This window comes from Priapulus caudatus, unplaced genomic scaffold (assembly GCF_000485595.1).
Source record: "Priapulus caudatus unplaced genomic scaffold, Priapulus_caudatus-5.0.1 Scaffold741, whole genome shotgun sequence".
NCBI classification, from domain to species: Eukaryota; Metazoa; Priapulida; class Priapulimorpha; order Priapulimorphida; family Priapulidae; genus Priapulus; species Priapulus caudatus.
This window is the reverse complement of record NW_014577802.1, coordinates 88,850-97,556: the sequence shown is the minus strand read 5'-3', so window position 1 is coordinate 97,556 and position 8,707 is coordinate 88,850.

The following is an 8,707-nucleotide window of genomic DNA, read 5'->3' as shown; positions in this document are numbered from 1 at the left end:
GATAGATAGATAGATAGATAGATAGATAGATAGATAGATAGATAGATAGATAGATAGATAGATAGATAGATAGATAGATAGATATATAGATAGATAGATAGATAGATAGATAGATAGATAGGTAGATAGATAGATAGATAGATAGATAGATAGATAGATAGAGAGAGATAGAGATAGAGGCGACTCCGAACGGGAATGGGAGGATAAGGTTCCTGATGGGAGAAGCAGGCTAGGGTTCCCGACAGGAAGGGGGCTGAAGTTTCCCACCGGAAGGGGGGCTAAGGTTGTGGACAGGAAAGGGGGGACCAAGGTTCCCGACGGGAAAAGGGCTAATGTTACCGACAGAAAGGGCGCTGAGGTTTCTAGCTGATTTGGGTGTAAACTCCAACATTATAGTGCGTATAGACGGCGAAAGGATGTTTAAACCTTTGGGGACCTGACCAGAACGAAGGGTCAGTCTCCGCTGCCGTCCTTCCGATTCGCCGTCGCGCCTGTCGGCCAATTAACGGCCCTAATTGCGATGATGTCACACGATACGGTGACCGCGAGTGAGCACAGCCCGTGTTTGTAAACAAACGCGCGTCTGCTGCGTATGTAACGAGCTAACATAATCTAGAGCGCGTGAAGGAGGGACGGAGCGCATGCACAAGTGTGATACGCTATAGGGCATATCCGATCACTTTCCTGTACGAGCCTGAGCATTCAGCAGTCTGTGCAGGTCCTGTTATTTAACGGGAAGTTTAGAAAGCAATAATGACGATACTATGAAGGAAACCACAATAACATTTCCAACACTTCCCACCTCTCCTCCCCCCTCTTTCTTCCCCGCCTCTCACGCCCACGTCTCTTTCTCTTTTCGACTCTGTTCTTTCTCTCTATTTCTTGTCATCACCACCGTCATCATCATCAGCATCAGTATTATCATGGTGGTCGTCGTTTTCTACGACATCATTGTCGTCGTCGTCGTCATTGTCGTCGTCGTCGTCGTCATTGTCGTCGTCATCGTCGTCATTGTCGTCGTCGTCGTCGTCATTGTCGTCGTCGTCATTGTCGTCGTCGTCACTGTCTTCGTCGTCATTTGTCTCGTTCCCGTCATCAGAATCGCCACCAGCATCACTGCACGCAACATCACCAACGTCCTCGCCACCGCCACCGCCCATCATCGTCATCGTCGCCGTCTCTCGCGACTCTCTCTCTCTCTCTCGGCTCTCTCGCTTCCCACGGTTGTCGGTGTATCCTCGTGTACGACGGTTGTGGCGGCAGCCGCCACTTGCGTCACTGCGGTTGCTATTACAGCTTTTGGGCGCGGGCAAGCATCTTCGGGCTTGGCAGCCACGCGACTTTCACACGCCACCGGCGGCCGGCAGCAGCAGTAGTGCGTGCTGTCAGCACGGCGAAGTGTTCCCGTGTGCGCACTCGCGCCGCTCCCTACTTGCTGCCTGCCTACTGCTGCCGCGTGCCCTGCTTGCTGCTGCCTGCCGGGCTTGCTGCTGATTTGCGCTGCTGCTGCTGCGTGCGTCGTGTGCTCATTACAATGAATAGTAACCGAAAACACGTGACGTGCCACAATGGTCGGAGGAAGCGACCGGCTGGAGAGCGGGCGCTCATATCGGCAGCCACGCGAAGTTTGTTCGGTTTGTGAGATAGAGCAGAGAGAAGAGAGAGAGAGAGAGAGAGCAGAAAGAGAGAAGTACAGAGAGAGCAGAGAGAGAGTGAGATGAGAGAGAGAGAGAGAGAGAGAGAATAGAGAGACGAGAGGCAGAGAGAGAAGTGATAACAGCAGACAGAAGAAAAGAGAGGGCAGAGCCAGAGATAGAGAAAGGGATAAATGAGGAATGAAAAGAAATTAAAGGAGAGCGAGAGAGGAGAAAGAAGCGAGAAGCGAAGAGAGAAAGAGAGAGAGCGCGAGAGAGCGAGAGAGCGAGACGAGAACGAGAGAGGAGCAGATGAGAGAGACGCAGAGAGACGAGAGAGAGAGAGAGAGAACCGGAGCGAGAAGTGGAGAAAGAGAGAGAGACGAAAAGAGAAAAAGAGAAGAGAGAGAGGGAGAGAGTGAGGAGAGAGAAAAAAGAGAGAGAGAGAGAAAGAGAGAAGAGACCGGTGAGAGAGAAACAGAGTAAAAAGAGAGGGGGAGAGAGAGATATATAGAAAGGAAGAAAGAGAATGCAAAGAAAAAAAGGAAGAAAGAGATCTGGCTTGAGAGCGACAAAGAGCGCGAGAGGAGAGAGAGAGCAAGAGAGAAAGAGAGAGAGAGAGAAAGAGAAAGGCAGAGACGACAGAGAGCAGAAGAGCGAGCGAGAGAGAGAGAGAGAGAGAGAGCCGAGAGAGAGAGACGAGTGAGAGACGAGCGAAAGAGAGACACAGAAAAAAGAGGAGAGAGAGATAAAGAAAGGAAGAAGAGAATAAAAGAAATAAGAGAGAGAGAGCAGGAGAATACAGCTGAGAGAGCGCGAGAGAGAAGAACGAGAGCGAGCGAAGAGCGAGCGGCCGACAGATGAGCGAAAGAGAGAGAGACGAGCAGAGAGACAGAGAGACGAGAGTGAAAGCCGCGGAAGAGAAAAAGAGAGAGGAAGAAAGAGAGAAAGAGAGAATAGAAGAGAACGAGAGCAAAGACGACAGAGAGAGAGAGAGAGAAGAGAGAGAGAGAGAGAGAGGAGAGAGAGAGCGAGAGAGAGAAGAGGAGAGAGAGAGAGCAGAGAGCGAGAGAGAGGTACGAGAGAGAGCAGAGCAGAGAGAGAGAAGCGAGAGAGAGACGAGAGATGAGAGAGCAGACGAGAAGGAAGACGAGAGCGAGAGCAGAGAGAGAGAGCAGAGAGAGATGACGCGAGAGGAGAGAGAGAGAGAGAGAGCAGAGATAGAGAAGATAGAAAGAGAGAGAGAGAGAGAGAGACGAGAGAGAGAGAGAGAGATATGAGTATAGATTTTCTAGCTCATTAACGCGGCGGTGTTTCCGTGTAGACTGACGCGCACGTCGTCGCAATCGCGTTTAACTGTGCGGTTATAGTGATACAGATGGAGCGCAGATGAGGATGAGACTCGTCTGCAGAGATATCAACGACACCATCGTCATCATAATCGTTACAATCATCAAAATTATCGTCGTAGTCGTCATCATAATCGTTACAATCATCAATATCATCATATATCAATATATATCAATATCAATATCATCATATATCAATATATATCAATATATCAATATCATCGATATCATCATCATCATCATCATCACCACCATTATCATCATCAGCAGCATCAGCATCATAATCACCGCTATCATCATCATCATCGTTAATTAAAATCGTCATTGTTATCGTCATCGTCTTCGCCATCCTCTTTATCATCAGCACTCTCATCATCATCATCATCATCATCATCATCATCATCATCATCATCATCATCATCATTCCCCCTCTTCCTCCTCCTCTTCTTTCTTTTTCTTCTTTTTCTTCTTCTTCTTACTTTCGTCTTATTTCTCCTCATTATTACCATCGCTGATGTCGTTGGCGTTGTGACCAAGTGTCAACGTTACTGTACTACTAGCTAATACGACAACAACAACAAACATATTGTCAGCAGCACAGGGCCAGTGATTACCGCCTGCTAGGCTACACGATGGGCTACGACATTACTCAGATGCAACATTCGCTGCCAAATCTGTCATCGCGATGACATCACCGTGCGCGATCAGTAATCGGCTGAGTAATGGTCATTAATTAATTAATTATATAGGAAGAAGAACACGAGAATAAGATAGAATGAATTAAAATAGTGCACAAGAAAAAGAGGCAGAAAATTAAGAAAAATAACTTGAAAAAGAAGAAGAGGAGGAAGAAGAGGAGGAAGAAGAGGTAGATGAAGAAGAAGATGATGATAATGAAGAAAAAGAAGAAGAAGAAGAAGAGGAAGAAGAAGAAGAAGAAGAAGAAGAAGAAGATGATGATGATAATGAAGAAGAGGAAGCAGAAGTGTACGAAGAAGAAGAAGAAGAAGAAGAGGAAAAGGAGAAGGAGGAGACAATGAAGATGTACTACACTAAGTAATTATTCTTTATGGCTCCCGCCGATGATTCAATACTTTATTCTAACATGACACCACCTCATAAGTCATAGTCCACATAACTGCCGCCATTTCGACTTACGTGACCATGCTCCGGTAGTCTGCCTGCGCACATCAAATACCCCATACCAGTTCTGCTACGCCAATTTGCTCCCCAAGTCTCTCCAATCACCATGAGTCACAAGATCTCTTTCCTATCTTATACTAGTCTCTATCCACCACCGCAATCGTTCTCCTGTCAGCTGCTAGGCGTACTGTGCTATCCGCTAGAGCATCTAACGCTCGCTCGCGCAGTGGGTGGAAGGGAAGTAAGTGTGATCGTAGACACTCGGGGGCCTCGCCGATCGCCGCGTGCAACCAAATGACAAAACATTGCCGTGTTGTGAGATACCGCGGGGCAGTAATGATCAGGAGTCTGCACTGAGCCGTAATTGCGTAAGAGCCGTAAAGTCAACATGCTGGCGATGCGAATTGGCTCGATGACGACACAGCCGCGCGTCCGCTCTCGGCTTCCCCGCTGAATCCCCGCTTCCGCATCCCTGCCGCCGCAGCATCCCCGCTGAGTTGCTTACTCGGTGCTGCCTCATGGCTCTTGCCTCAGTATCGCTGCCTGAGTATCCCTGTCTCAGTATCCCTGTCTCAGTGTCGCTGTCTCAGTATCCCTGTCTCAGGATCCCTGTCTCAGGATCCCTGTCTCAGTGTCTCTGTCTCAGTATCCCTGTCTCAGTGTCCCTGTCTCAGTATCCCTGTCTCAGTATCCCTGTCTCAGTATCCCTGCCTCAGTGTCGCTCGTTGCTCTCAGTATCTCTGTCTCAGTGATCCCTGTCTCAGATCCGTTGCATCCTTCTATCCCTGCCTCAGTGTCGCTCGTGCTCAGTATTCCTTCTAGTTTCACGTAGATACTCCAGGCTGCTCTCAGTTACTTCATTTCTGTTCAGTATCTATGCCTCAGTCATCGCCTCGCCCCTCAGTATCTCTGCCTCAGTATTCCTGTCTCAGTATCACTATCTCAGTATCTCTGCCTCAGTATCCCTGCCTCAGTATCCCTGTCTCAGTATCCCTGTCTCAGTATCCCTGTCTCAGTATCACTGTCTTCAGATATCCCTGTCTTCAGTATTCCTCTCAGTTCTCTGCCTCAGTATATCTGCCTCATGTTCCCTGTTCCTCAGTGTCTCTGACCTCAGTACTCTTTGCCCTCAGTGTCCCTGTCTCAGTAATCCCTGTCTCAGTATCCCTGTCTCAGCATCCTTGTCCCTGCATCAGTGTCTCAGTAATGGCTTTTCGGGTTTGCCTCTTAGTGTTATAATAAATTCCGAAAAAACGCTACCTACCACATTTGCGCTAGCAGGTAATCATTTCTTTTGCACCACCATCTTCTCAGATGATCCCATTCCCCATTCTGCAAAACCACCTCCTTCCACACTCTTTTACTCTAACCCCACCTTCCCCCTCTCGCAACCCGACGTTCCTACATGCGTGTCGACAACCGCCGCCGCCGCCGCCGCTGCTGCCGACCGTGGAATGCCGCACACGCTAAGCCTGCGCGGCTGTGTCCGACCGTTTCGCCGACGCGGCATTAAGCGCGCTTGCATCTGTCTGACAGGCGGACGGGCGGATCGCGTGCGGCCGCAGATCTTAGCTCATACTCTCCGGTCACATGTCTGTTTCATGAGAGGACGGAGAGGAGGAAGAGAGCGAGAGAGAGAAGAGTGAGCCGAGAGAGAGAGAGAGCGACGAGAGGAGAGGAGAGGGAGAGAGAGAGCGGGCGGGAGACGCGGCGAGCGTAACGACCCGGCAGGGAGAGGGAGAGAGGGAGAGCCAAGAGAGAGGAGACGAGGGAGGCCCCGGGAGGAGACGAGTGGACATGAAGAGAGAGGAGGAAGAGAGGGGAAGATCAGAGAGGAGGCGAGAGAGGGGCGAGAGGACGAGAGAGGGGAAGGAGAGTAGAGAGAAGAGCGGGAGCGCGCGTGCGAGTAACGACCCGGCTGGAGGAGGGAGAGAGGGGAAGCACAAGAGATTAGGGAGAGAGGGGAAGAGAGGGAGAGAGGAGAGAGAGAGGAAGAGAAGCAGAGAGCGGAGAAAGGGGGAGATAAGAGAAGAGGGAGAGAGCGGGGCAGGGTAGGGGAGTGGAGCGAGGAGAGAGATGCAGAGAGGAGGGGACGGATGAGGCGCGGCAGCAGTATAAAGCGGCCGAGCGTTAACGAGCCCGGCGGGGGAGAGAAGAAGGAGAGATGAGGCTTGTGAGGAGAGAGAAGAGAGAGAGAGAGGGGGCGAGGCGAGGAGCAGGCGGGCAGAGAGAGAGAGAGAGAGTAGGGCGGGAGGAGGAACGCGGCGCGATATAAAGCGGGCGACGCCGTGTAACGACCCGGCGGAGAGAAGAAGGAGAGAGAGAGGGCTGAGGAGAGAGAAGGAGAGAGAGGGAAGGAGAGAGAGTTAGAAGAGATCGGAGGAAATATAAGAGAGAGAGAGAGGTGTGTGATGCAAGAAAATTTATGGCTGAGGAGGCTGAGAGCGAAGAGCGCGGAAGAGAAGAGCAGCGAGCAAGGAGCCGAAGAGAGAGGAGAAAAGAAAGAAAGAGATTGGTAGGAGAGCGCGAGCGAGAGAGGGCGAGAGAGAAAAAGGCGCGAGAGAGAGCGCGACGTATTGGAGGAAGCACATAACTTTGTATCTCTCTCCGAACCTACCGTATTATTTATTTAAAGTTTTGTACTCCTTCAATAATCAAAGTATTATATTATTATTGTTATTAACCAGATATAAACTACATCCAACTCATACTTATATATTTTACATCGTTCTTAACTATCCACGATCAATGACCATGTAATCACTTTACCTTTACCAGCTAAAGGTAATGAATAAATTAGACTACGGAAAGTCATGTTGACAACAAGTTGTCTTATACTGCTTGTGTCCTCGCGGACCTGTAACGTCGCGCGGCATTGCTTATATAATAATATATATATATTATACTATATATAAAACAAGTAAAGGTATGAGTAAGGGTAATTTAAAGGTTTAATTGAACTGCAGCCTTTCAGATTACATCTCTTCATGAGTCAGCAGGACATTGCGACATAGAATCAATATATCAAAAACAAATACAATGGAACGGTATGTTATAGATAATACCAAAATATAAATGATTCAGCACAATTCGCGCGTTGCACATGATACGGACGACAAAAAGAACACGACAACATATTATATATTATAGTACGCACAAACACACACACAACACACACACCAGACACACACACACACACAAACACACACACACACACACACACACACGACACACACACACAACACACAAACGAACGGCAACTGGACTCAAAATCACGCTAATTGAAGAGTGTTTACGCTTCATGGCCCCCTGGATTCACAAACAACCAAGCCTCAGACGATAAGATTTCGCGCTCAGTATGTGTCGACGTTGAGCATATGCTACATATGGTTGGCAGCCACCACACACGCACAGTGGGCGATGCAAACTGTGGTCGATAACGGTTGTGATTTAAAATGGTCAAGCAACCGGAAATCCATGGAAATTGAGGCGGAATCTTAGGCTTTCCCAACAAACACAATATAATATATACTATATATTATATATCAATATAACTTTAATTAATACAATACAACCTATTTATTACATATTAAACGGATTGCACTATAACGAGACTCAAATCTCGGCTAGAGGTTAGTTCGCAACGCGCTGACAGCATCTCGCGCTTCGTATCCGCCCTCTCGCCTCTCGCCCCTCTCGCCTCGTCGCCCGCGCCCGTCGCTCGCCGTCCGCTCGTCCGCAATGCCCTCGCCCACCAGCCCTGCTCGCTCGCTTATCTCCCGCCCGCCCGTCCGCTCGCCCGCAGCCCTCGGCTCGCCTCGCTCGCTCGCTCGTCCGTTCGCTCTGTCCGCACGCCCTCCCGCGAGCTCGTCCGCCTGCTGCTCGCCCTCCCACGCATTCTCTCGTGCCCGCATCGCCGCCCTCTTTCTCGCCCGGCTCTCTCTCTCTCGTCCGCCTCGTGTATCGGATGCGGCGGCCCCCTCAGCGACGCGCCGTGTCGGCGTGGATGGCCGAGGGAGGCGACCGCCCGTCCGTCTGCAGCCATTACGCAGACGATAAGATCGATGAGCGGCACTTTGACAATAAACAAAACGCACGCGGGAGAGACTAGGCGCGCGCACGGGCCGCCGCTATTAGCATAGAGCCGAAGAGAGAAAGAGAGAAGAGAGGAAGGAGAGAGAAGGAAGAGACGAGAGGGACGAGAGAGAGAGAAGAGGTGTAGCAGAGAGAGAGTGGCCGGCGCGCGCGCGGGGTGCTGTATTGCCATTCTCCTTTTCGTAATTACTGCATCGTATTTCACTAATATTTTCGCCTCGTATATTTTCCCGCGCGCACACACGCCGCAGCCGCCAACCTGGGTGGGTGAGAATCGCTCTCTCCCGCACGCGTGCGCTGTGTATGTGGGTGACTGGTGGAGGGAATGGGGAGAATAGGGGGAGGGTGAGAGACGAAGGAAGGTGGATTTTAGCGGAGATATGCTTCGCGAGTGATCTGGGATGAAGCTGAGGAAGGTTATCGGTGGTGGGAATCAGAACTTCATGCTAGTTAAAGTACAAACCAGCGGCAGATGGTGTAGATAAT